This window comes from Idiotropiscis lumnitzeri, unplaced genomic scaffold, assembly GCF_059441095.1.
Source record: "Idiotropiscis lumnitzeri isolate Australia: NSW breed Sydney's pygmy pipehorse unplaced genomic scaffold, RoL_Ilum_1.0 HiC_scaffold_26, whole genome shotgun sequence".
Lineage (NCBI taxonomy): Eukaryota > Metazoa > Chordata > Actinopteri > Syngnathiformes > Syngnathidae > Idiotropiscis > Idiotropiscis lumnitzeri.
The window spans coordinates 938,402-959,215 of record NW_028283564.1 but is presented as its reverse complement, the minus strand read 5'-3'; the positions used below and the strand labels follow the sequence as shown (position 1 = coordinate 959,215).

Sequence of the window (20,814 nt, the reverse complement as noted above, 5' to 3'; positions counted from 1 at the left end):
CTAATCACCAAGAGACAGAAAACATCAATAACTCACGGTATAAAGGTCAGTTTAACTAAAGCATCAATAACTAATCACCACGGACTCCAGCAGGCAGAAAATCATAACCCAAGGTCAGTTTAACTAAACACATCTTCAGGATACGGTGTCTGTGTGTGTGTGTGTTAAAATAACAAGTAAGTGTCTCTGTGTGTGTTAAACATTAATGAGTGTATAAAAACATGATTATGAATACACAAACTGATTACCTATCCTCAGCCCATCTTACATTTCCCCCCTGTTGTGGATTTAAAAATCATGTCCTTACGGCTTTAAGACAGATCATCATAATGAAATCATACAACAGTGTGATCATCAGTGGAGGAGCGAAAACCTCACATTAGGGAAAAATTCCCCTCCTCCCTTCCGGCGTAGAATGAGATCCTCATAATTTGATGACCATCAGGGAATAAAACTTGTCCCTGGGGTGACTTGGTGGAGGCCCTTGCCTCGTTGTAGGAGAGGACAGCCGTCCTTACCTCCCGGATCTTCGTGTATGGTGTGTGTGTGTGTGCACGTGTGTGGACAGGGGCAAGAAGTCCATGTGTTTTTACGTTTTAGTGTCCAGTTTGAGTTCGTCATTCTCAACATTAATCAGGTTGTAACGGTACATTTGGGCAACAAACCTACGATTAACCATCATCTTTGTCATAAAAATAATGCAACATGAACAGACTAAACATAACAAAATGAAAACTATAATTATCCCTATATATTGTTTTTTTAAATTCTTCATAGTGGTCATAACATCAATAATTGTTTCGTTTTTATTAAAAATTTAAATGCAGTAATGTACTCCAATCAAGGCTGATATTCCTTTGTTATGTACGTCATTAATTTCCAAACAATATCTAATCTTTTTGTTCTGTGGCTTCAACATATTTATCATCTCATCAATATTAGCACCACAGAGTACTGAGTTTCGAGATCCTCACAATAGTCGTTCTCAAAATGATATTTTTTTTTTATCAATTTAGCTTTGTTAAGGTAAGATATTTTTTGACAATCTAACATTAATATGCAAAGAACATGTACATTAGTACGAAATGTAAAAAAAAATTGTGGTGGGGGGGGGTGCGAATTGTTTTCTTCTTGGTAGGGGGGGCATGACAGGAAATAATTGAGAACCACTGGTCTAGTCACACACCAGCTCGGGTTCATTCCCTACCAGAGAAATGACATTCCATGTCCCCAGAGCTAGGCGCTTTATGTTGCCGGGGATTGGACTGCCTTTGACTGCCTCCTAGCTCAAAGGAAACCCAAATTCTTTGGTCCCGCCCACTGGTAGTGAGCCGAAGCCCTTGTATTAAATAATAAATAAATACATAAAATAAAAAAATTAATAAATTTAAAAAACGGACCGATCCACTGCTTGGGTTAGTTTGACCCACCTTGAGATCCGTTCCCACTCAGTGACAGTGTCTACAAGCCACTGCCACCAGGCCAGTGAACCGACGTCCAGGCAGTGACAAAAAACGTGATCAAATTACATTGCTCATCATAAGGTGTTTGTGAGACGCTCTTTGTATGTTTCCTCAATTAAGACCTGTTTTCCATTGGTGTATTTGAAAAAAGTGGTGAACCTGTTAAATTCACTACAAAACGTTAAGAAGATGAAAGTAATGTTTGAAGGAATATTATTTTTCTATCGACATGCCGGCGGGCGGGCACAGATAGAGAGTGATAAAGCAGCACCTCCCGCGCGGGGCGTGCTGACGAAAAGGCAAGCGCTCCTCCTCTCATCGCGTCCTTATTAAGACAGAAAAAAGACGCTGTTGAATTTGACCTATTCGCAGTTCGAGCAGGTGCTTAACGCTGGAGAATATCACCACTTCGAAGTTCGAACTGCTGTTGAAACGGAGAGGTAAGTGTTTTTCGTTTGTTTTTATTCAAAACATGCCTCGAGTGCATTTGTTCATGGTTAGAGATAGTTGTGTGGAAAACACTATACAAAGTAGCACCATGGATGTGGGCCTACAACACTGGCCTAGCAAACATGTGCTCCTACATCGACATAATTGACGAGCTCTAGTTAAGCATTGAATAATTATAAAACGTCATGGTGCTTTTACTCATTTAAAGAACTAAACCGACGCGTATTTTCATCCGGTGGTCAGGTTTGCATTGAATGTGAGCACGAGGGACGCTAGCTTGTTGCGTTAGCTTTGCGGAGCTAACAGCTTGCACTTTTGTTATAGAACAACAGAATGCAAGTACCATGATAATTTCTGTCATTAATTTTTGTGTAAGACACGATGTTCACTGGTTAATTACATGATTATTAAAGCAAAGGTTACTGTGAATGCAATTTTGGTAAGATTTTTGTAGTCACACTGCATAAATCTGTCTGTCTGTTGTTTAAACTTCAATATAAACTATTATGGTTGAAATCGTTAATTGGGATGGAGGGATTGATATTTTTTTAATTTATAATTTATTTTTCTTACACTGATATTGTTAAAACTCCATTTAGCCTATAGTATTAATAATTCTCAACACAAAACTGTCTTTTTTCTTTATAGAATAAACAATGCCTTCCCTGAGATGCAGGAAGTCCCCAAAGCAGGATACTATTGAACATGCAGTCAAGGGTCTGGACAAGACTGCAGAGTTAGAAGCGAAGTATATAAACTCATTTAAAGGTATGATGTTAACGCTTTTGCTAAGATATATTATTGTTTTCTGATAACCAAGCTGACATCGTTTTTTAAGTGGTTATTTTACATTAAGAGTGTCTTGAACTTTTCTTTTGTCAGTTTCAAGTTATTTCAGTGAGCGTGAAACCTGATGGTAGGAGTTCTATCTAAATTAAGGCTGTACTTGATGACGCCCTCCGGCATTTTTATACCACAATAGACCGGTGAACAAGTCCGATATTGATAGTCTAGTGTAAAGCACGTTATACGTCACAGAGATCACGTGACGCGATCCAATATGACTGTGTATACAGTGTATGTCATTGTTATGAAACTAAATAATCTTAAAGTTTTTTTTTTACGTAACCAGGTGCCATTGACATTTGTACTTTCAGTCCTAATACATACTGGCTAATGCAATGCTGGAAAATGAATTTTGGCTGGTCTGTTCCTTTAAAATCATAAAGAAAGGCTCTGCTCTATCCCTCACAAGAAGCAATGTTTCAAACCACCCTACATTAGTATAGTGGCCCAAATGAATATGATGACTCCTTATTTGTGTGCTTAAAAATATGACGAAGCTATCTTGATTTCCCTGTTAACTAGGTCGAGGAGTATTTACCAAGGCCCCTTTCAGGAAAGATGACTTTATTCTTTATTATGGAGTACAGAGGAAAATTGATAGATTCTGATAAATCTCAACGCAGGAAGATGGATGGAAGAGGCACTGTCTTTTTGGAGGTGAGGCAAAGATTGAGATGTTATCTTATTTTTGTTTTTATTTAAAAAAATAAACACATACTCATCCCATAAGTGTTAGGGGAAAAATCATTCTCTAAGCAAAAATGTATACCGTATTTTCGCACCCAAAAGACGCGCCGTGTCAAAGGGCGCAACACCTGTTGAGGCCGCTATATCTGTCTTTGTAACATATACTGGACGCACCGCCTGACAAGACGATAGCACAGCTGCTGTTAGCATAGCATGAACTTGGCAGAGCTGCCCACACTGACACAGCCGATAGCAGCCTACTATGCCCCAATAACATGAGCAATCACCCCATTGTTGCAGCAGACGCCAAGTCTCTATTGACAATAGCTGACAATGGCTCAGGCCAATATTAGGTGCATTGGCAATAGCCTACAAAGCAACGTCAGGGGAGGGACTTGGCTGCTCACCACACTCCTTAGAGTCACGGTTTAAAAAAAAAATAAAAAACTCATCATACAAGCAAACAATGAAACATAGAAATAAGATTAACACAAACATGTATCTCTCATGCCATCAATATACCCCAAAAAAATGAAAATAATACAAAAGCCACTCAGCCTTAGCTAATTCAAGCAATGCATTCTGGGAGCAGAGACCCACAATCCCATAGCTGTTTAGAGAGATTTGCATGGCTGTTTAAAGAGATGTGCTGTTATGCTTTGGACTTTTTGTCTGTTGTCTAAACCTGGGACGTTTCTTGCTTGCAATAACATAAATGATAAGACAGACTAAAACATTGTGGACAGCTGCCCTTTGTCCAGCTTTTTCCAACACCATCACCCAAACATTATAGTCAGATGGTGTATTTGTCACGGTCGATTGTAAGCATGGACAACTCACTCTTTGCCCAGCAGGGTGTGCTAACATGCACTTCCAACAGCTCGTTGATGACAAGGGCTGATGGACGTGAGTGGTACTTTGTCCATTTAATGGACGCATCGACTGACAGGGCGCTTTGTTTGCTTATGACTGCGAAAATACGGTAATTACTTTTATTCATGCGTTTAATCTGTACAAATGAAAATATAGACCATGAAGTCTCAAAGACAAGCTGTTAATAGGGTCTGATTCCAATAGAAATTTCTTGTATGATTTGATTTAGAAGATTTAAAAATTGTGGATTTCCTATTTTTATGTTTTGTGTACACAAGATTGTCTCAAAGATTAATTTCTGACATTGATTGAATAATTGTTTTTTTTTTTTTTAAATCTATTTTAAGTGTTGATGCCGCTCAAGAAGATGGCAGTCTGGGAAGACTGGTTAATGATGACCACATGCACCCCAACTGTAAAATGAAGAAGAAGACAACAGAGGACAGACCACACCTCTGTCTGTTTGCGCTCCGAGACATTGATGTTGGCGAAGAAATAACTTAAGACTATGGACCAGCTGGCCTTGGAGAACACAGGTTTGTAAGATGCATCTTTAAGTACAATAACAGAGCCCACTTGTGGTGTTCTGGTGATGTAGTTTCCAATTAGTTTGGCAATCTAATAAATGTATGTTGAGGTTTCTATGGAAGTTGAACATGCTGACTGACTGGGGGAGTTCTCCATTGTCCACTATCTGTAATTCAAATTTGTGGGTCTGAGTCAAAGTTTGGCTCTTCAGGAACAACGAACTGGTCAGGGAGTGACAGTATTACAAAGTTCTGCGTTACTCTTTTCTGGGCGGTGGCCCTGTTAGGCCATCATATGCCATATTGCAAATATCCCCATTGTGGGACTAATTAAGGACATCTTTATGTTGTGGTTTCCCTACCAGAACCAGCACCAACCCTGTATATTCATGATATAAAACACTGTTTCAATTTGATATTTAGCCTTTCTATACTGTAAAAATAGAAGACCCCAGGCTTTCCTGCGCCCCCTTGCCCAATTGGTGGTGTTCAGGAGACAACCTGGGACTGAAATATCAGTCACAACCAGTGTTGTTTTCGTCACTGATGACTATGACGAAAATACTTCGTTAACGCCCCTTTTTTAATGACGATGACAAGCTAAACGAGGTTCTTTTATGACGAAAACATGACGTGATGTACATGAATTTTTTTCGTTGACGAGACAAAATTGTTAGCATGTGGTTCATAAATTATTTTATGTTGCTTTTAGTGAAATAAAGCCACAACAGTTGCCCAACAAAATGTTTTGCTTCTCTGCTTATTTTGGAGCAGTGAGCATTGATTCCACTGTTGCCACTTTTTTCTGTTTGTAATGAAGAATCCTTTGTAGTCCATCCAAAAGTCTTTGTTATTGGGTGGAAACCTTGAATGCCTTGTTTTAACTCAAATGGACTTAAACCCATCCATCCATCCATCCGTTATCTGTACCGCTTCTCCTCACTAGGGTCGCGGGGGGTGTTGGAGCCGATCCCAGCTGTCTTCGGCAGTAGGCGAGGTACACCCTTGAATTGGTGTCCAGCCAATCGCAGGGCATACATAGACGAACAACCATCCACGCTCACACTCATGCCTAGGGGCAATTAGAGTGTCCAAGCAACTTGCCATGCATGTTTTAAGAATATGGGAGGAAACCGAATTACCCAGAGGAAACCCACGCAGGAAGGCCGGAGCCAGAATCGTACCTACGACCTCAATATTGTGAGGCCATCCTGCTAACCAGTTGGGCCACCGTGCCGCTTGGACTAAAACCTTTGTGAATAAATTGACGAAAACTAGGGTAAAACTTTTTTTGCGTTTCCGTCGATTAAAACTGGACTAAAACCCTTTTTTTAGTTTTCGTTGACTAAAACTGGACTAAAACTATAACGAATTGGGATGACTAAATGTGATGTAAACAAATCAGCACTTTGTCCAAATGACTTGGACAAAATCTAAAATGCCTGCCAAAAACAACACTGGTCACAACACGTGTCTACAGAAGATTAATTGGCATGGGCGAAATTAATTAGTTTTATTTCATTCATGAGCTTATGTTTTGTTTTGGGTGGCTAAGGCTTAAAATGTGTAAAAATCTAATCCAACCTCAAATATAATTAATTCAATAAATTTATGATGCTACTAAAACATCGAAGCAGCCTCCTCCAGGCTTTACAGACTCAGAAATGGAGGTATGCGTATCGTGTACTCATCCTGTCGTGTCTCGAGATGTTAAAATTGCAGTTAGATAGACGTGTGCTGATTAGACAAGACTTCTAATATATCTGGTGTCACAGGATATTTGTCAGTGAATGTGTATGTCTGGTTTGAGGCTCACTCAGCTTTTTCTTGTGTTGTGGGGTCCAGTTGAGTTGAATTGCGTGTCAGGTATGTTGGCCATCTGACACCCAACTGTCAGGTTTGTGTTTGTGGGGACCCCGTAGAGCCATTTTTATTGTTGACATAAATCATAGCTAATCATCTTTTCCTTCATTATCATATGAAATACAGTTAGGAGTTGTATGTGCCTTTACTATGTTATAATCTTAGAACCTACCAGCCACTACAGGTGTCCGACAAGAAGACTTTTGGCTGTCCTGTGCTCCATTGCGCCCCTGGTGGCGTTCAAAAGACAACCTGTGACTGAAATATCAGTCACAACATATCTCTACTGAAGATTAATTGTCATGCGCTAAAGTAATTGGTTTTGTTTCATTCGTGAACTTGTTAGTTTTTGTTTTGGGTGGCCAAAGCCTAAAATGTGTAAAATTCTGATCCATTTTCTTTTTTTAATTCATTAAATTAATATTCAACTTGTTCATTAGGATGGAGGACAACCGACAATGACTGAATCGGCTGAGGTTGATGCCACCAGAACATCGAAGCAGCCTTCTCAAGTTTTGACAGACTCTGAAAAGGAGGTATGCGTATCATGTGGTCATCCTGTCGTGTCTTGAGATGTTAAAATTACAGTTAGATAGACCTGTGCTGGTTGGACAAGTTTTCTAATATATCTGGACATAAATCGTAGCTAATAATATTTTCCCTCATCATCATATGATATACAGTTATGCCTAGTATATGTCTTTACTATGTTACAATCTAAGAACCTACCAGCCACTACAGTTCTCTCATTGGGAGACTTAAGCTTTCGTCAGGTTGTCGACTGCTGCATTGCCCTCTTATTGGCTTTAAGTACACAACCTGTAACTGAATTATCTGTCAGAACAGAACCTATGTGTCTACAGCAGGTGATTTGGCATGTGGATTCTTCAGATTTTTAGAAAATAGGTAAAATTGTGATCAAAAGTTTAAAATGTCTAAAATTCTGGTATAGTTTGCAATAGTATATCTATTAAATCATTTCAAAACTTCTTAACAAGGATGGAGAACATTGGCTGTGACCGAATTGGTTGAGGTTTAGATTACCAGGACCATTGAGCAGCCTCCTCGGGATCTACAAATTTAGGAATGAAGATATGCATCCCATGTTACAATCCTGTTATGGCCCGAGGTTTTGAAGTTGCAGTTACATATTGGGCTGGGCGATATGGCTGATAAGTACATAGCGATATAAGTATTTCATATGGGTCCATCGATACACATTGAATTCTTTTTTTATATTATTTTATTTTTTATCGTTTTTATTTTCCAATATTTTCACTGCCCTGTTAAAAAAACATTTAATGTAGTTTTCCTCCCGGGAGCTTTTTGTTACGGTCAATTAATTTTGTTATTACATTATTTTGTCATATCATTCATCAATATTTTAGTTTTTTTTTTTTTTTCAAATAGAATTAAGACCTTTTTCTGTGCAGATTCCTCTGGGGATTAAGTATTTAATGGGTTCTCAATTTTCTCTTGGACTCTGATGCAACCCAGTCTCCTCCCTTGGACAAAAAATATGGGCTGAATCTTCCTTGGAATAACGACACAGATTCTGACGAATCATTGTCAAATCCTGCCCCTGAACTTTGCGCCTCAGACCCAGACCATATTACTATCCCAAGGCTCAGGAGGACCAAAAGTATACAGGTAAACAACCCATATAGATTTCAGGGAATCTTACAAGCAAATTGCATATATTTTATTGGTCTCCTGCCTTCTATCCTTTATATTTCGTTGTTGTTGTTTTTTAGATTAAAAAAACAGGCTGACTTTGGAATGGATAAGCATTATTACTCCAACTCAGATGACAGTGGAGATGAATATATTCCGGATACAAGTGAGGCCTCTGATTCAGACGGAAGTGAATCTTTGAAAATTGTGGACCCTCTCTTGAAGTCTAAGAATGCCTTCAGAGATTTTTCTCCCACACCACGAATCTCAAAAGCCACCTCAACGCAGGTTGTTAATCAAGGGCGTTCACCCGTTCGGAGGAGTAGCAGCACTGGTGTGATTCTTGAATTCTATGGCTCTTCAAATATTTGTGCAGTTTAACACAAATCATCCAAAATAGAATTCAAGCACATCTGTGACAGAAATTCAAATTCAGAAGTCAAAGAGAGAGAACAAAAAAAAAAATCTAATGCTGCGCTTCTTCCGAAGACATATACTGTAAACATTAAATGTATGTTAGGACAATCTTGAAAAAAGTATTAGAACACCCTTTACTTTTATTTCTTGTTAATTTTATTAACCAAAATATGTCCATTTTTATTACAGATTAATGAATACAAAATTAAAACTCTAATCAGCTACTTTTTAATCGTTATATTTGTATAAACAAATGTTATACATCTGTGTGTTAACTTATACAAGAAATGACGGAAAAGCAAGGGTGGTTTAGTATTTTTTTATCGTATATAGTCTGTATAATATCTTTAACCTATGCTGATGCTGTTTAATACTGATTTAAATAATAATAATAATGTCATAATCTGTTGGTTTTACATGAACAAAACCTTTCAAGCACTTTTTAAAATTCTAAATACTACCTCTTGTCAGTAAGTTGGTTCACAGCACTGCCTTGGAGTGAAAGTGTGTAGTGCTGAGACAGTCGGTATGTGCTGAGTCGTCTGACGTTTGTGTGACTGGTACCCAGGAAGGTAGCAAAACCAGGCAGTGTGTATGTCGTACCCAGGAAGGCAGAGAAACCAAGCAATATGTATGTGGTACCCACGAAGGCAGAGAAACTAAGCAGTGTGTATGTGGTACCCGGGAAGGTAGCAAAACCAGGGAGTGTGCATAGATACAGACCCCAAAAGTGATTAAAACCAAATAAAGTCCCCAGAAGATCATCTGTAGTCAGGTGAAGGACCCTGTACTTTGTTCAACTCATTTACTCCCTTAGACGTACAAAGACGTCTTTTAATGCAATGGCGCCCTCTACCAAAGACGTATAAGTACGTTTCCTGTCTTTTTTACGTCATAGTGTACATAAGGGTCTGATGCAACCTCTGACTGAGAATCAGCCATGTCCGCATTGTGAATCATGTAAAAATCACCCAGCAGGGGGCAGAGGTGCAAAAGATCCGCCTTGAATCTGCGCCAGAGGTACAAATGGGGGGCGGGATCCTGGGGTAGACTTATAAGTGTGGAGAGCAGCGTGGGTAGCAGCAGCATCGGCAGCACTAGCAGCAGTCGCATTAGTAGCGTTAGCAATGAAATCCTCCAAGCAAATGACGATCGAGGAATGCTTTTTTGTAAAAAAAAGCTTCCTAAAAGCATCAAGGCGATGGAGACGCTTTGGTTGAGAGGATGACGCTTTGTCGTCGTCACAACAAACAGGCGTTTAAAGAGGGTGCGCGTGCCTTGCGGCCTGCATCGCCTGCCTTCGGACAATAGCCAAAGCAGCTGAGAGTCCTCACCAGATCCCCCCGAACGAGGAGGTAAGCGCTCGCAAGTTACCATTGAACATGTGGTTTTACCCCTCATGCTTTTATTGTACATATCATGCATCTTGCGGGCAGAAAATGTCGCATAAATGTGCAGTTAGACGCAAGCGTATCTCCTCCCCGACGAGGAAACAACAATACTGAATGGTGTGGTAATCATGCATACTTTCTAAAATTCACAGATTGTGCATCCCGCGGCAAGAAAGTTCCTCCTCGTCTTGTTGGTGTAAAGAAAGGTAAATTATAATATGAAACTTCACACGCCAGCAATAAAATGCAGCAATAAATATATATTTCCAATTGTTTATATTTCTGTAATTTACAGGTTGTGCATCAGGAAGCAGTGGTTCCGGATGGCGTCACACTGGATGGCAACCGAGGAAAATCGACTTTACAGCAACCCCTGGACCACTGAATGCCGCTGCCCATTTGGAGTCTGAGGAGCCAGCTGATTTCCTGCAGCTGTTTCTCACGGATGAGCTTCTGCAGCACATCGCGGATGCCAGCAATCACTTCCCAGACAATTATTTTCACACAAACCCCAGTGGACAAACACAAGCTCGCCTATTTTCCACGGACCAGCAAAGCCAGACCACAACGAAAGTGTCGGGTCTGTTTGCGCAAAGGCAAACGGAGTGAAACAAGAATGTGGTGTGAACTATGTTGTGTGCCCTTGCATCAAGGCAACTGTTTTATTTTATATCACACAAAAAAAAAGTATGTATGACACTGATGTATTTCATTTTTGTACATAGTTCAACAGTTCAGTCGTTTAGTGTTATGTGCAAATAAATTTATTTTATCAAAAACATATTTTTTGTGCTTTTTTTTGTTATTTTATAGAAGGCATGCATTATTTAGATGTTAGAGGTGTCATAAAAGCCATAAATAATAGTGTCAAAGTTCAAATTATGGTCAAAATGCATCAGTTTACAAAAAGCTCATTTTCTCAGTTTTTTCCCCAGGGATTGGAGTTTTCATGAAATTTAGCTATTTTCAAATGCCGATTGTTCAAGAATGGAAAAAGATAGGAACAAACATTTTTTTTCTGTTGAAAGAAGAGAGTCTCATCTTTCTTCGGGTGTGCTCCATGTCTATATAGCATTAGAATACAATATTCTGTGGGCCTTGCAATATTAGTCAAAACCCAGGAAAACTCTGGGATTGAGTGGGTTGCTCCAGTGAAAATGGCTGGTATTTAATGAGTTAAGACTGGTTAGGACATCCGGCTCGCAGTCCCAAGGTTCAGGGTTCGATCCCGGGACCCAGCTTTCCTGTGTGGAGGTTGCATTTGTGAGTGAGTTTGAGCGCAGATGGTTGTTCGTCTTTGCGTGCCCTGCGATTGGCTGGCAACCACTTCAGGGTGTGCCCCGCCTACTGCCCGTTGACAGCTGGGTAGGCTCCAGCACGCTATCCTTGTGAGAATAAGCGGATTGGATATTACATGTATGTGTTTATGCCCTAGGCCAGGCGAGGGCAAACTACGGCCCGGGGGCCACATGCGGCCCGTTAAAAGTTTTAATCCGGGCCGCCGAACTTGAAAAAAATTTAATGAATAAACCTTGTTAATGTTTTATTTTCTAAACACTGTGGTTTTCAAAGACAAATATTATTGTTGGAATGCTTTTATTCACTTTCATATAAAATTAAATGTATTTTTTTTCTCAGATGAGGTGAGGTTTCCAAAACACTCCATCCATCTGCTCCTGGTCCGGCCCCTCTGTCATATTTTAGAACCCATTGTGGTCCTCCAATCAAAAAGTTTGCCCGCCCCTGCCCTAGGCTTTGTGTCTTTGCTTGGTTGACTGTGTAATGAGTGTATGAATGCATTTCTTTCTACCAGACACCTTGGACTTCCCATGGCAGATTAATAATCTATTTTATCTATCCATCAGGGTCACGAATGTCATTTGATGAGTAGAGAATTTAGAGTCTCCAATTAACCTAATATACATGGATTTGCGCATGGAAACCTGAGAAAAAGCCCTTAGTCCTACTTTTCCATCTGAACCACTTTATCCTCACGAGGGTCACAGCCGTGACATCCCAGCTGACTTCAGAAAGTAAGTGGGCGACGACTCATGATCTCTTGGTTGAATAATATTGTTAGGGGCTCAAAATGGCCCTCTACAATAAAATGGCAGAAGAATATTACATACTCTCTGGCAGAAGAATATTGCGTTTTTTTGTTTTGTCCAATTAACTTAAATAAAACTTGGGAAAATTTAATGATTCCATGTAAACCAGCTGGTCTTCCCCATACCAAGCCCTGGCTAAAACTGACTGAAAAATGCATGATGTGTGCCTTTTAAACTCCTCGGCCCATCCACTATGCCAGGGATGGGCAAACTTTTTGATTGGGAGGGGGGGGGGCACAATGAGTCCTAAAATACATTTAATTTTAAACGAAAGTGAACAAAAGCATTACAACAATATATATGTCTTTGAAAAACCACAGTATTTAGAAAATAAACCATTAACAAGGCTTATTCATTTAATTTTTTTCAAGTTTGGGGGGCTGGATTGAAACGTTTAACGGGCCACAAGTGGCCCCCGGGCCGTAGTTTGCCCAAGTGCCCTAAGCCAATTGATTCTAAAAAATAACAGTTTTCTTCATCAAAACAACATTTTATGATCAACATAAATGTTAGTGAGTACATAAAGGTATACTCATTCGATCTATCATAACCCCATGCACTTAGACTGTACAAAAAAAAGAAAATTTTTATTTTAAAACCTAGTATTTCGCCATGACGTCACACGCTAGCGTCAAGTGCTTGGCGCTAAAAACCCGGAAGTAACAGCGGCGCTCGGTTTGAAAGTGGAGAGTTGTGCATGGTAAGCGAATTCGGGAGAAATGTTTGTTGAACACGAGGACTGTGGCGTAGAAGATGGTTTAACAGCGATCTAGTGCGCACCCAACCGTGATGGCTGACCAACGAAATAAATGTGGACCGACGGAGTGGACTGACAGGACGTGGAAAACAGGTGTGTGGCATGTGTGCGTGTGCACGAATGTGGGAGCGCGTTCACTATGGTGGCAGCGATCGCAAAGCAGCAGCACCACTCCTTGACAAAAGTATTGTACTTTCTCTGATGTTTTGGGTTTGCTCTGCTTTGGGGTTTGTAGTTCTGGCCACGCAAAAGTAACAAAGCAAGTTCTTGGATGTCTGCTTTTTTCTTGAACTGTTAATTGGTTAACATCGTGGCTCTTATTTTTATCTAATGTATGGAGTTTGGTGGCTATCTATATGCACAACTATATTAGTTGCACTTGAAATTGCATACAGAAAATTAGTATAAATAGGTTACGCTATAAAGTATAACAATATTAACAATCGTTATTGTTGTTACTGTTTATTTATTTTATTTTGCAATAACTGTGCTCCAAGCTTAGCTGTTGTGCCAGCTGCCAAGTAAAAATATGTAATCTCACTCAATAATAGGAATAAATACTTAACTAACATCTCAATTTTTCGGGTTGGGCTGTGGGGGAGGGGAGGGTGGCTGCCTGACATAAAGCAGACTGTCCTGCACATGCGCAGACCAGCCGAGTGTGTGAAGTGTGCGTAAGTGCAGTACCGGGACCGACCACTAGACAGCGATCCTGAGTAATTTTTCCGCACACACATTTCTAGCACACTCGTCTTGTTTTTGTGACCTTCCTGGGAAGCCCTGAAACTTTGACAGGACCTCCCCCTGAGCTTCTTATCACTGAATTCAATGCTCTTTTTTGTGGGGCCCAGATTTTTGGTCCCCACAAAAATTTTGGTCCCCTACAGTGGGTGTGCTGTCCGATGTTGGTCCCCAACATGTAGCTTATACAAACACACACACACCCCCCTACTTGTTTTTGTGACATTGTTGGGCCACCTGAGCAAAACTCACATTGTGGGAACCACCCTTTCTAGTGGTTGTACAGCTCTGAAAAAAATCAGGCAGTGTCCAGGAATTTAGTTAAACACAAAAACCACTTCAAATTACCAATTAATGACCTGGAGGTCAAATGAGTGACTCAAGTGCATGTAATTCAGTCACTGTAGCCCAAAGATTCTCTGGGCCAGTGGATGAACCATTATTCGTCTTGGACAGCATTGAAGCAGGCCGTAGCCTGGTTTCTAAAGCTGAAAGACTTACTGACAGAGTAAAGGAAAATAGAAAGGAGTTAATCACATTAGGTGAAGAAGGCAAGATGAATTTATTCAAGAGAACTGTCAAAGGAAAGTATTTGACCTGCGACGACTTGGATAAAGCAGAAAGAGAACTTGTGAAATACTGTCAAAGGCGAAGTTTCAAAAAAGATTTAGCCATATTTGAAAAACAAAAAAGGGTGAAGAAAAGTAGCCCACTTTACAAGTTCAATATAGTATTTCAAGATGGTGTCATGAGGGTTGGTGGACAGTTGAGCCACGCAGCCATGCCTGAAACAGCAAAACAGCAAGCCATCTTGCCAAGGATTCACATAACACAAAGCTAGTCCTGAGATACATTCATGAGATTACAGCTCACGCTGGAAGGAACCACATGATGGCTAATCTGCATCAACAGTTTTGGATACCTCGAGCTGCTAGAGTCATCAGAAGAGTGCTACCTGACGATCCGCCTTTCAAGAGAATTGGCGTTGATTATTTTGGTCCATTCTAAGTAAGTAGGGTTAGAGGACAAGTAAAGAGATACGGCGTGATTTTTACATGTCTCGCTGTGTACGAGCCGTACATCTGGAAATTGCATCTTCACGTGACACAGATGCTTGTCTCAACGCAATCCGAAGATTTCTTGTCAGAAGAGGACAAGTGAGAGAGATGTATTCTGATAACGGAACCAACTTTAGATCAGCTGACAGTGAAATGAAGAAATCAATCAAAGAATGGAACACTAAGTAAATCAAGAAACACTTGCTGCAAAAAGGTATTCAGTGGCATAGCAATCCCCCAGCAGGTTCCCACCACGGAGGAAGCTGTGAGCGACTTATTTGGTCTGTGAGAAAAATCCTGAATGTCACTGTAAAAGAACAAATTTCGGGTGAAGAAAGTCAATATACCTTGCTTGGTGAGGCTGAAGCAGTTATAAACAGCAGGCCTATCACAAAGACATCTTCCGACCTCAACGACTTGGAAGCACTCACACCCAACACTCTGTTGTGGCTGAAGGTCAAACCCGAGTTACCTCCTGGAGTCTTCTGTAAAGACGACCAATACGCCCCAATACGTACCTCTGGGAATGAGCTGGTCAGCTCTTTAAAGAGTATTATGTAAGTTGAAATACATTAATCCATTTTTCTTTTTTGGACCATCTTTAACTGTGTAGTGTGTAATGTCTAAAATACAAAATGATCTGATTTTAGGGTGCAGTTGACGACTGTGGCACAGGTCCTCGCTCTACAAGTGCTAATAGTCTTCGGCAAAGAGAAAAATCTGCCATAAGGTACAGAAAACATTGGCATCAGAGTAAATGGATGCATGTTTTTGCAATGTGCGAGGAAACTGGCGAACTCAGAGAAAACTACGCAGGCTTGGGAGAACATGCAAACTCTACACAGGAAGGCCGGAGCCGGAATCGATCCCACAACCTCTGCATTGTGAGACCATCGTGCTCACAAGTCGCCCACCGTGGCGGCCGTCCATTATGAATGCCATCCCACCATCCATTATCTGTACGGCTTCTCCTCACAAGGGTTGCGGGGGGTGCTGGAGCCTATCCCAGCTATCTTGGGGCAGTAGGTGGGGTACACCCTAAACTGGTTGCCAGCCAATCGCAGGTCACACAAAGACAAACAACCATCCGCGCTCACACTCACACCAATTTAGGGTGTCCAAACAACCTGCCATGCATGTGTTTGGAATGTGGGAGGAAACCGGAGAACCCACGCAGGCGTGTGGGAAACATGCAAACTCCAAACAGGAAAGCCGGAATCAATCCCGCGACCTCTGCATTGTGAGACCATCGTGCTAACAAGTCGCCCACCATGCATCCCTGCTAAATAAATGATTAATTTTTACATTTTAGTATTTGTAAGCGATCTTGTGTTCATGACAGCATTTTCAACAGTGTGGGTGTTTGTATGAAAGCATTTCACTCGTGTATGGGCATGAGCATGTTTCAGTTGTATTTATGAATAACAATAATTTCACAATTGTGCCTGAGCGCCTTTCACTGGTGTGTATGAGAATGTTTCACCTATGTGTATGAGCGCATTTGACGAGTGTATGAGCAACAACTATTTCACTAGTGTGTATGAGAGCGTTTCACTCGTATGTATGATAGCGTTTCATAAGTATGCATGAGCAACAACAATTTCACTGGTGTGTAAGAGTGCATTTCAGAAGTGTGAAGCGATTCCTGACTTTTGTCCCCAACGGCACCTCATACTCCCCATCTCCCGCTCACTTCTCCTGACCCCATGAGCCATCCCCGTTGCTACTACATGGAGATTTGATGTGTTTTTTTGTTATTAGCTTCTTCAACATCTCTTCTGATTCTCATCTCTTCTCTGGCGCTCGTCTCCGCCTGTCTGATTTGAAGTCGACCTCAGAATTTGCACTATTTTGACATGACTTCTGTGGTAATCACTACTGACATATTGTGTCATTTGCTCAATAATACATTAAAATTATAATAAATAATAAAAATGGGTCCGGTGCCGAGCTCTGGCTTCATATCTTTAAAAGTGGTCTTCTCAAATCTGTTACTAATGGCCTCTAAATCGGTTGTGGTAGAGAAGGGGCAAATTAGACCTTATGGCATCTTAATTTGGTCAAGTCTTGTACCCATTTTCAAGGCCAGCGACTATTGCTTTAGCTATATACAAGAAAAGGATTACTCTGAATATACACAACAACAAATCCCAGATGTCCATCCCAAATGTTGTTTCAAAATAATCCAGTTCAGATGATAAACAAATGTATTGGTATGTTGAGGTCATTATTTCAAATCAAAATATACACTTCTTTTTCAGACAATGGGGAGGATCGAAGAAGTGGAAAAGTTGCAGGAGTAACTTCAAAACAATGCAAAGAGACAGAATCTGGAAGAATGTCAAGTTTGTCCATGTTTATATTTCTGGAATTTAGTGGGCGTGCATCTCGAAATGTTTGGGGATGGTTCGGGCTGCCAGACAAGACTTTCACTGCGAGCGCTGGACCACTGGATGCTGCGGCAAACAGCGGACTTCTTGCAGCTATTTATTACCAACAAGCTACTCCTGCACATCAATGATGCGGATGGCACAGACTGCTTTGCAGACAATTATTTTGAGGCAAAACCAAGAGGTCTGTAAGCACTCTGAAAACAAAGTAAAATATTTGACACCCACGGCAAAGAAAGCCATGCTACAGCATAGGGCTGGGCGATAAACCGAAAATTTACCGTTACCGAAATTTATTACAATGACCGAAATCATTTTGCCCATGTCGGTAAATTCGATGAATAAAAAAAGAAAAGCCTTTTGTCTGCGGCAATGTTCATGCCCCTTTAAGACCGCTACAGCGCCTCTAGTCATGTGACTCCACCCGTCTGTCGCTCTCGTTGCTGGCGATTCAAATCCAGAAGCTTTCTCACCACCCACAACACAACCATGCTGTGCTGAAAGTTCAAAGTGAGAAGCAAGGTTCGACAAGTGACAACAGCCCATGAACGGAGGCGACACCATACGAGAGAACGTCTCAGAGGTGGACGCGATAGCCTAGCACATAGCTAAAGATAAAGCTCCTCTAGTTACGTGGCGCGCACAGGATTTAAACGCTTCACGAAAGCCGTATTTCCCGATATGGACTACATCGGGCCGGGAGCTTAGACATGTCAAGCATTTTGCATCTACATCCGACTTGTGGTCGGGTCGCAACATGGATCCCTGATTGAGCCTAACTGTGCATTACATAGATGACAAGTGGCGACTGCGCAGCAGAGTACTCGAGACGGCACATTTTCCCCGATAATACCCACTTGTTTATTTGGCTTGCATTGACATTTTCTTTCATTTTATTTCGCGTTTTTTTATTTGCCATTATTTACATCATGAGAGCATCTTGGCGCAATCTATTTGCAGAAAAAGATTTCGCAAGAGGTACCATTTTTCTTTGTGACATTGTTCAAGTCATGCAAAGCAAGCTCAGGGTTCGCGGTTAACCGCTTCCCGATTGCCCGGGGCAAGTGAAATTTGGCCACGGGCAAGGTAAAATTATGGGCAACTTGCCCGACCGGGCAAGCATTTTTTAAAGCAGCCAAATATCTTTAATTTTGACGAAAACGGTGGTGTGATCTGTTTGTGTGCACTGTATGGTGATGGTTTAACCCACACAACCCCTTATGTTTTGGTATGGTCCATTGGCCTTATCGGGGGTAATGGGCGGGCGCTACGGGGATCAGTTAGTTCAGTGAATGTCGAGTTAAAGTGGACGTCAATAAATCCCGCAGTATTGGAACTCGCTGTCGTAGCATCCTCATTTGAAGTTTGAAAAACACAACAAAAACCTACGATATTTTGGCCGAAAATTGACAGCCGGAAGTTTTCTTACCTTCTGCGCATGTTTACGAGTGGCGACGAGTTCGTTCAAATCCGAACATTTCGGATTCCTCTGACATGACTAAAATAGCTCGAATATTTTTAAGTAGACAATTCAGTTGTGAGTAAGGAAGGGAGTAATATTTGATTATTGGCTGTTAATTCATTAGCTCCATGATGTGACCTGACATAGTGTCAGTGACTGTGTTCTGTTTATGCTATGAAACTTATGGAGGCAGCACCACAGGCACTGGTCTTAAAGGAATACACAAATTTGCCACACTCATAATTTACTCATGTGATTCCTCAATTAATACGCTCTCCTGGACTTAAAATTGATCATCTGGATTGCTGTAATATCATTTTCCCAATTTAACATGCAGATTTGTTAATTATTAAAACTACAATTAACATTTTCAATAACTGCACAGGATGATACATTTGCTCTTGTGAGTAGGGTTTCATGGTTGATGATGAAAACAAGATTAATTTATGCTTATCAGATTATATGTTTATTTACATTTGTGGCGCACATTTTACAACCATAAACATTTTATTCTTAGAGAAAAAAAATTGTCACTTGCCCAAGTCGGGCAAGTAATTTGGCCACTCGGGCAAGGCAAATTTTAGTGGCACTTGCCCTATGGGCAAGCAGTTTTTAAAGTTAACCGCGAACCCTGCAAGCTATTTGGAATGTTCATACAAATGATTTTTGTACTTTTATTTTTCATTGAAAGTAAAGTGTACCAGTTGGTCAATAAAAAAAACAGTCAATATGCAATTCCTGCATTTATTTTGATTTTAGTCCACGTGGGAATTTATTGTGCATTTATCGTTATCGAGGTAAAATTGCTCGATTTCTCGCGATATTGATTTGAGGTCATATCGCCCAGCCCTTCTACAGCATGTATACAGTGTGAGACGTGTTGTGTTCACTTGCTCCAAGGCAATTGTTTTTAAGTGTATACCACATACCCAACGAATTGTGTAATTTGTATGGCGGGGTGTACACATGCGTTGCAAAAACACATGCACACACTGTCACTCACGCACTTCCGTATATAGTTTATTTCAGCACCTTTTGTCATGCTGTTTTTATTTTATAGAAGGAAAGCATTATTTTGATGTCTGAGCTGTCACAAAAGAAAAAATAGAACTGTTGAAGTCAAGTCAAGCTTGTGCTTGAAATGTTTGTTCTTAGTTTCTCAGTTTTTCGTGAGCAATGGGAATTCAGTTATATTCAAACGCTGTCAGGTAAAGGCTCCATATTTTTATAGCATTATAGCACACTATTCTGTGGGCGCTAGAATTGAAGGGTTTGCGTTAGTAAAAATAGGTGGGATTAAATGAGCTGAAGTGTATCTCTTGAGTGCTCCTTAAATATTTGCCTGTGTTGGTATATTTTATTTTGGTCGTGTCATGTTTATTCTTACGCTGAAAGAGACATGAGGTGTTCGAAAAAAATAAATGATTTTTTTTTTTCCCGGTCAAAACTACCAATGGTGTCTGTTTTTTTTCCCTCCGTGAAATGTACGAGTTATCACTTTGACGCGCATGATGTCACGTGGCTGGAGGACTGGAAACTTGCACGAACAACATTTACGTTGAAATGTAACAATGACACATATATCGACATCTAACAAACATGCATGGGCATCTAACATTGACACTTACATTGACGTCTATAACATAAACCATTACAATCACATCTAACAAACACGGACATCTAACAGACACATCGACATCCATCATAAACATTTACATAGACATCGACATCTAACCAACCTCTACATAGACATCTTACACACATCGACATCTAACAAACATTTACATAGACATCTAACATAAACACATCTAATATAGACACATAGATTGACATCTAACATCGACACATTGAGATCTAACATAGACATACATTGACATCTAACATAGACTGTTACATCGACAACTAACATCGACACAAGGCTTTGTCAAATGACACGTCATGACGACATATACAGAGACACAAGGCACAACAGCATATTTTTGGTACAAATTGAACCCGATATGTTAGCTACCTCGTTCGACTTAAAGGGTTAGCGAACTTGTTATGGTGGTTGAGGCGTGGTGGCTACCCAGCTCGTGTAGTGTATATTAAACTTAAGTTAATAATT

The 20,814-nt window shown here is 40.5% G+C and overlaps 1 long non-coding RNA gene across 2 annotated transcripts; it reads left to right on the top strand.

Moving 5' to 3' along the window:
* Positions 1–1,721: 1,721 nt before the first annotated feature.
* LOC148315992 (uncharacterized) lies at positions 1,722–8,593 on the top strand. Of its 2 annotated transcripts, none has more exons than XR_015840467.1 (7): positions 1,722–1,903; positions 2,562–2,681; positions 3,282–3,416; positions 4,667–4,855; positions 7,150–7,245; positions 8,143–8,359; positions 8,464–8,593. It is a non-coding gene; the product is annotated as an uncharacterized LOC148315992 (long non-coding RNA). The 2 variants fall into 2 exon arrangements; XR_015840466.1 differs by having other exon boundaries at positions 1,724–1,903; positions 8,207–8,359.
* The last annotated feature ends 12,221 nt before the right edge of the window (positions 8,594–20,814 follow it).